The 8,364-nt window shown below is 45.1% G+C and overlaps 1 long non-coding RNA gene across 1 annotated transcript; it reads left to right on the forward strand.

Moving 5' to 3' along the window:
- Window positions 1–950: 950 nt before the first annotated feature.
- On the forward strand, window positions 951–6,608 carry LOC120247338. The gene is made up of 3 exons (XR_005532274.1): window positions 951–1,088; window positions 3,288–4,002; window positions 6,253–6,608. It is a non-coding gene; the product is annotated as an uncharacterized LOC120247338 (long non-coding RNA).
- The last annotated feature ends 1,756 nt before the right edge of the window (window positions 6,609–8,364 follow it).

The following is an 8,364-nucleotide window of genomic DNA, read 5'->3' on the forward strand; positions in this document are numbered from 1 at the left end:
GATTTATCATTAGGGCCTTTTTATATAAGAACTTATCTCAACAGAACTTTTAAAGATATAAAATATACAGTTTATGTAGCCTTAGGTTTCTTAACAGAACCAAATCAAACCGAATAATAAAGCAAAACGGAATAATAAAATGATCAAATAGTGTAAGATCAAGTCAGAACTGATTTGGAAGCACCTTTTATAATTACTAGGCTGGAAGCAGTCTCTGTAGATTTGGCAGAACTGAATCATGAAATGAATTAAGACCATACCAAATTATTAATACTTTTCATATGCTGTGAAAAGTCTTCCTTCATGCCTCCCTGGGAACTGGAGCAAAATGTCTCAAATAGCAGGCAGGGAACATTGAGGAAAATTAATAAATGGGATATTGCTTATTGTTTTTTAATATCCATTTGTCAAATCCTTTGAACATTTATGGACCTTTATTCTTTCCGAAGAAATTTCAAATGCCTTAACTCATTTAATCTCTATGAAGTCTCTGGAAGATTTCTGAGAGAGGCGTCTGTGTACAGCAGGTAGTTAGGGACCTGGGGCGGGGGGAGGTTCAACCTTCAGGGTCTGGGACTCCTGGCTGGGCTCCATCGGCAAGTTTCTTTCCTGGTCCATGATTCCCTGACCACACTCGGTAGACTGAGAGAGGCAGTGAAGAATGTAGCTGTTTAGCTGACACCTCTAGTTCCTTTTTTTTAATGTAGGGGTACACCTCAGTTTAGAGGGCTGTGGTCACACTAGCCTCAAGGGATCCACTGGCTGATGGCTGAATCGGGCAGTAGGACTCAGGCTAGGCCATTTCCACCTCATGAAGGACTCCTCCAATGGGCGATCTGTGCTCTCAAACTCCCCGCTGGCCTGGCAGAGACTGAGGGAGTTTGCCATTGGTCCAACAGCTCCCCCTCTGACTGATCCAGCTTCCTCCAACCTTACCATTCACAGATGTTACTCCCAGTAAACCTTCTGCATCCCTTCCGTCCTCGGGGCATCTGCTTCTAGAGGGTGCCTACCACTCAGAGCGCCTGCCTGGGTGAACCACGATTAAGACAATATGGACGACGTTTGGAGTCCGGAGTCGGCACATGGTGAGTTACCCAATAAATATTAACTACTGGTTATATTCCAACCCTTGCTGTGTGCTTAGAGGAGTAGAGGCAGTGCTGTTAAGTGATCAGCAAACTGAACTAATTCCTTCTACCAGTCAGCCATTTTTGAAAATGCCATTTTAATGGCGCCTGGGTGGCTCAGTCGGTTAATCGTCCAACATCAGCTCAGGTCATGATCTCATGGTTCCTGGGTTCGAGCCCCATGTGGGGCTCTGTGCTGACAGCTCAGAGCCTGGAGCCTGCTTCCAATTCTGTGTCTCCCTCTCTCTCTGCCTCTCCCCTGCTCATGCTCTGTCTCTCTCTGCCTCTCAAAAATAAATTAAAAACGTTAAAAACAATAAAAAAAATAAGTAAAATAAAATAAAATAAGAGATGCCATCTCAAAGGAAACTTCGTGACATCACATTATTTGACCTTGTATATCAGTCATAGCCAAGAGCTCATATCTGAGTCACTTTCAAGGGTGTGAACCATTTCTCTTTCAAGATGGCGCTTGGTATGTGTGACAGTCTTATGTAGGAAGTTCTGGCTGCCTTGGGACTGGTCCTCTCGATTATCTGCTCTGTGGTCCCCAAAGAGACAGAAATCCTGCTGGCTTTCTGTAGACTCTTTGTGTACATGATAATAACCTGTTTGTTTGACCTTTTTCATTATGTCTCCATTGACTTAGCTTTATCTTTACAATTGTGCCTTAGTCAATTGTCTTTATAGCATGGGTTTATGTATAACCTCTGATGGCACTTTGTGCTTTTGAAAATGTACAAAAACTTACCAATTAAATGCTGTGTTTCTTCCTCCATGTGCCAATTTACCTCTGCATACCTTCCACCATTTTTGAGATCTTAATTCCTCAATGCAGAATGTAGGAATTATTCCATTCTCCTCCTTTTCCTACCATTTATTAAGTATTTTTTATTTATTATAATTTATTTACTATTTATTTTTGAGAGAGAGAGAGAGGGAGAGCATGAGCAGGGAGGGGCAGAGAGAGAGGGAGAGCATGAGCAGGGAGGGGCAGAGAGAGATGGAGACACAGAATCCGAAGCAGGTTCCAGGCTCTGAGCTGTCAGCAAGGAGCTGACATGGGGCTCAAGCTCATGAATTGTGAGATCATGACCTGCACCAAAGTCTGTCAACTGACTGAGCCACCATTAAGTGGCTTTTAGATGCAAGCTCAGTCCCCAAATCTTTATACCTCAACTCATTTGCTGTCCCCGAAATTCATGAAGTAGGTATTGCAAAAAGAAACAGGCCAGAGAAGTTCTGTGTCTTGCTTGAGGTCACACAGCTGGCAGGTTTCTGTGTCACTTGGGGACCATAGCTATAAATAACAAATGACAACTGTGGTTGGCAGGAAAGGGATTTATAAAAAAGATGTCAAAAATAGTTAATGAAAGATTTTTGCAATATTGCTAAATATTGAAAACAATAATTTGGGGGTGGTGTCAGGAGGCTCATAGAAATATTGAGAGGCAGAAGCCCAAGAAAAATACCCCATATTTCACTCAAGAATCCCCCCCGCTGCTCCCTTGTCCTTGTGTGTCCCAAACTGAAGCCCGGTCTGGGCACCTCTGATGCACTGGACCTAAGTCACAATCCTGAGCCTGGGAAAGGAAGTATCCAGGACTGTCAGCCTGTCAGTGGCAGGGGCCCTTTGCCCATGACCAGGTCTCTGAAACATAGGCATATGTGGGAGGCAGAAAAATGCCCTCCACCCCAAAGATGGTCAAAGAAATTATGAATATATATGGTTAAGGTTACACAGCAAAGAGGGATTAAGGAAGCAGATGGAGTTAAGTTTGCTAATCAACTGACCTTGAAATAGAAAGATTACCCTGGATTATCCGAATGGATCCTATGTAATCACGAGGGTCCTTCCAAGTGGAAGAGGTTAGTGTCAGAGTGATAGAGTATGAAAAAGTCTCAACCAGCCACTGCTGGTCTTGAACATGAAGCAAAGGGGCCATGGGCCAAGGGAATGTGGGTGGCTTCTTGATGCTGGAAAAGGCAAAAAGAGATTCTCTCCCCCACCCCAGACCTACAGGAAGGAATGGGGCCCTGCTGATGTCTTCCTTTAACCCAGGAAGAGTGACCCAGCTTGCACTCCTGCCCTCCAGAATGAAGATGTCATAAATCTGTGTTGTCACAAGCTATTAACTTTGGGGCAATTTGTTACAGCAGCAGCAGATGACTGATACACCAGGTACCAAGACAAACGTCCCCTGGAATGCAGAGCCAGACCTCCAAAACCAGGTCTGCCTGTTGCAAAGGTCCATGCTCTGCTCAGAACACTGTGCTGTGAGGACCTGCACTGGAGACAATTCAAGAGGAGAGCACTGAAGGCCGGAACAGAACCATGTAGTGGAGAAGACAGGATGGCAGGTGTGGACTGCGTAGCAATAATCTGAGTGGAACATAGAGAAAGCAGAGAGGAAGTAAACCCAGGCTTCAGACGTGCTGTCTGAGAGGGGAAAGGGAGCTGATACGGGCTCCAAGGGCCCACCAGCCTGTGTTTTGGCTCCGAGTGACCGTGTAAACATGCACATGAGAAGCACAGGTGTGAGGAAGGCTTATAAGCTCTCAAGGCTAACAGGGTGACATGGAACTTTGACTCCCTCCAGCATTCAGTTTCCCCAGGGGCTCCCACGAGATCCAAGAAGGGAGAACCCACTGCAGCAAATATGGAAACACACTGAACACTCGGTCGGAGGATCGATCCTACTTGGAGCAAGTGCCCATATGTTAACCACAGCAAAGGAAAACGAGTCCGTTCAAGGCTCTGGAGAAGGGGGTCTCTAGAAGTTTCCAGGACACAGAAGGATGAGAAAAGAAGATCGTGGCAGTACTGCCCAATGAGGGCATATAAAATCCAGTTGATACTCTCTGGTATTTGGTAAGCCGTTTTCCCTTTCTTTAAAATAATATGTTGAGGGACTTTCAGATTGCTCCCTACCGGCCTTGTCCTCCTGCCTGGTTTTCTTCTCCCACCCCTGAGATCAGAGATGCCTCCACCGCAAATCGAACATGGTGGGGACAAGGCGGGGGCTGGCTCACAGAAACCGAATTCCTGTAGTTTGAGAGAGACCATGAGAAGGGGCTTTGTGCAGAATTCAGCTTCCATTTCTGCCCCCCCAACCATTTGAACTCAGAGCTGGGGACCCCGTTTTTCAGTCTCTGAGCTTTTCTAAGTGTCCCCCAGCAACACGGAAATGGGCCATAAATTCTGATCATACATGTGTTCCAATTGGGCCTTTCTAGTGAATCTTGGCATACCCCTAAACCCAGGGGGCCACATCTCTTCTTGCGAGTCCCTGGTTTTGTAATCTCCGATTTGCCCTGGGCCGGTCTCCCTAGTCTCTGTGGGCTCCCTCATAGTTCTAGCTCAGCTGTGACCCTAATGCCCCCTTCTCGGTCCCTGGCTTCAGTCTGGCCCTGACTTCATGCCCTCAAACTGGACCTAAGTGTTGTCTCTACCCCAATCCTGCTTGAATTGAATTGAACTGACCAGAGACCAGCCTGAAAGGAGGTGAGGGGAAGAACTAAAAATTTGTCTTTTTCTTCCAGGACCCTAGAAACTCATCCAGATTCCATGGGCATCCAAGTTCTGTTTGTCTTTAGAATTCCTAATTTCTTCATCATCTTTTTACCGATTTGGTCTTGATTTCTTTCTATCCTGTTTTCTCCCTGGGGGATGTGTGTTCAATCCAAGCATCTGCTTACAGCCTCCTTTTGAATAGTCAGGCAAATATTCATTGAATTTCTGTGGCATTGTTTTCCTCTTCTCTCAATAAATTATCCTGTCTCCTGTTAGAGGCCACCACGTCTCCCTTACTGAACTCCAGGCTCCTCGTGTGCATGAAAAATCCCTCTGAATTTATCTTCATCTCCAGCGCAACCTCACCTTGATTAGTTTCCAGCAGCTGCATGTTCCTGCCGCTGTCGGATATTAATGCACTGTGTCGCCCCCAGAAAAGTTTGCTAACTTTGTTCCTTCCTTGTTTATGCAAGTCTCCCTTGTGCATGAATCAGCTTCTGCCCAAGCATGGGAAAAGTCAGGCAGCCCCAGCCCCTGGAAGCCTTATGCCACATACAGTCAGCAGCCCTGAGCCATAACTTGTTTCTGCCCACTTTCAGAAGGGTGGTTTCAAAGTTGAGCAGAATGGTAGAAGGGCCCCTCTGGCCCTGGCTGCCGTGTCTGGGCCGGGGCCACCCCAGAACTTCCCCACCCCATGTGGGTCCCCTGTGACTGATGGGGATGCCTATTTATACAGTGAGTGTCATTCTGGTTACAAATCTGAGCGATAACGTGAGTGTTTAGTGATACGCGCTTGGAAGAGACAATGAAAGCGCCATAAAAGCACTGGGCTTCAATGCCAAGGGTTACCCACCATTCACATTCCTTGGGACATATTCATGGATATTCCAAGACACCAGAAGGAAGGATTTTCCTTTTTGCCAGTCCTAATAGAGGCTGAAGATAAGGAAAATCGTCCTTGCCCTAACATAAAACTAAAGAGCATTTCCCTTGTGACGTGGTTTCAGGGACACCCTGGCCAGGGCAAGCTAGGATGATACCCACAGCCCTTCCCCCAGAGGCCAAGAGGAAAACACATGGCTCTTGGATCTGCAAAATGCTCCACCAATCTGAGCTGCGTAATCTGGGTCGAGTTATTCAATTTCGCCAAGGCCTTCATGTCCTCATATATAAAACGGAAATCATAATAGTCATGTAACAGGACTGCCTTACAAGGGAAATGAGGGGATGTATTTGATTACAGTGTCAGGCCTTCTCCTTGGCTTCTGAGCTGGTGATGACCTTCTGGGTTTGGCATTGTAGGTGGCGATCCTGTGGGACTTTGGCCAGCACAGAGAATCTTCTGGGCATCGTGGATTTGGGCGATGCCCCTCTTTGCCTAGACATAGATCCTCAGCAGCGTGGTAAGGCACATGCCTATGGAGCTCAGATCTTGCTCCTGCCCCCGATTGCTGAGTGATCTTTGGCAAGCAGTGAGCAAAATAATAGGACTGATAGGATTTTGCAAGGATTAAAAGAGATAATCCATGTGAAATATTCAGCAAATACTTTCAATAAATATTTATTAATAGCCAAGTCCTTGATTATTTCGAAATGTCATTTTCCTAGGAGGAAAGAGGAGGAAGATGAGGTTCTTTCCAGCTAAAGAAGAAGAATACGTTCGTGTTTCTAGCACCTCTCCACGGTCAGAGTTTGGCGTACTGACCTGTAAACTGTCAGATGAGTAAGGCAGCCAGTATTGCTCTCAGCTGACGGAAGGGGAAATTGAGACGCACAGAAGTTCAATGGTTTTGCCAAAGTCACATGGCCAGGAAGAAAGAGAACCCACCCATCTGACGCTTAGCTCAATGATCCATAGCACGTTGGCTCTCGAAGTAAAAGTCAAGTCAGCGGGCTCCTATCCTCCAGGCTGGAGTCAAGACAATTTTATTTGAAACCTTTAATAAAACCATTTGTGTCTTTTAGTGCCATGTGTAATTCCTGGTCTTCTCCGCCTGCCTCTTGCGTCCTAGCGAGAAAAGGACACCAACTCCCTTATTCCGCCAGTCTTTGAGATTCTGGGCATCAAACAGAATCACTCTCGGAGGTCAATCCAGATGATTATTTGAGAGACTCAATTTCCTTTAGAGAAGGCACATTGTCAGTTCAATCTACTGTGGAATTTGTAGTATTAATGAATTGAAGTATACTTTAGGGATTTCCCCCAGATGCTTATTTTAATTTAAGCTCTAGGGGTTTAACTTTCCAAAATACTCAATTTTGTTCATTATGAAAACTAATAACTGGCTTATTTCACTGCTAATTTGGGTACGAAGGTTAATTATCTATAGTGGAGTGGTCTCGAGCTAATCTAAAGTCTACCTGAACACGGCACTGTGGCTAATTGATTCCCCCATGCACTGAGAAATGACTATTTCTTTGTGGGGAGGAAAAAAAAGAAGCTTCATCGACTTGGATTCTCTTTGCCTTTATCTTTGTAAAAGGAGCGAGTCCCTCCAAGATGGTGGGGAACCTTTCCCTTTTTAGGGTCTGGGGAATCCATTCGGTTTCTCTGTTAGAGTGTTCCACTCCATTCCATCTCAGCATCTTCCTCACCTCACAAAATGCCCAGTCACTGCCCCCACCATTACTCATTCAACACAAAGTTGGAGGACTATGGATACATATTTTACATTATGCTAGCGTGGTCATCATCCAACCAGATGCTCTGCCTTCTAAAACCCACCAAAAGTAATGGTAACAACATCAAAAACAATATTAATATCTTGTTCTCTTTCTAGTTTCAAAAGGACAAAGGGTTTCCCGCATCTTTCTGAGAGTCTTTGAAGTGCGTAGGACACTTTATTTATCCCCCTCTGTGGCAGATGAAGAAACATAGACACATAGAGACCCAGGTTCCTATGTAAGTCTGTGTGAATAATGGAAATAGAATACTGGGTTCCTGGTTCCTAATTCTGTGCATTTTCTACTTAGTTACACCACCCCTGTGATCAGTAACGTACTCCAAAGACAACTTATTCTGAGCATTATGTGCTATTTCAGATATCCAGCAACGCAATTCTGTTTCTTGCATTCCAAGAAACCCAATTGTGTCTCAGGGAAGTAAGGTACGTTGGGAACGTTGCCCATGAGATCGTAGAGAACACTCAGTCATTCGGCGTTCACACCTTTGCCTTTAAGGTCAGCCCCTTCTCTCTTCTGGCTCTTTTCTCAGGATAGAAGGCAAGATATCTGGGTCCAACTGAGGAACACGCGCCTCTCAAAGACTAAAGCCAGATTTGGCCCTGAACTTCCTGTGTGTGTGTTAGTCTTCGAAGCTCTCTTTTCCCCCCATCCACGTCTGATTTATTTAAAAATTACTTTCGAAACCAACTTGAAGCAGCTTGAAATTAATTTAAACTCCCCCCAAACTGAATTTGTCAATGTCCGCCATTGTAATTTGTTACGTTGCATTATAACCTACGACAACCCGTGGCAATGTCAGAACTCCGATGATGTACTGTAGTCTCCACATACAATATATCATAAGAGCAGTTTCAGCTCGGATGATAGATGGAGCAAGCCTGGGAAGAATTTGAAAAGAGACTTAAATTTCCAGAATTTTTTTTATTCCCTTTAAGTGGCTGAAGGCATCACCCCCAAGAGATCACTGAAAGTCTAAATCATTTTTTTCTCTTTCTCGCTCTGCATCAAACAGAGGTCTGCAAAGGCAATTAACCC

Source organism: Hyaena hyaena, unplaced genomic scaffold (assembly GCF_003009895.1).
Source record: "Hyaena hyaena isolate Hyena2069 unplaced genomic scaffold, ASM300989v1 scaffold_513, whole genome shotgun sequence".
Taxonomy (NCBI): domain Eukaryota; kingdom Metazoa; phylum Chordata; class Mammalia; order Carnivora; family Hyaenidae; genus Hyaena; species Hyaena hyaena.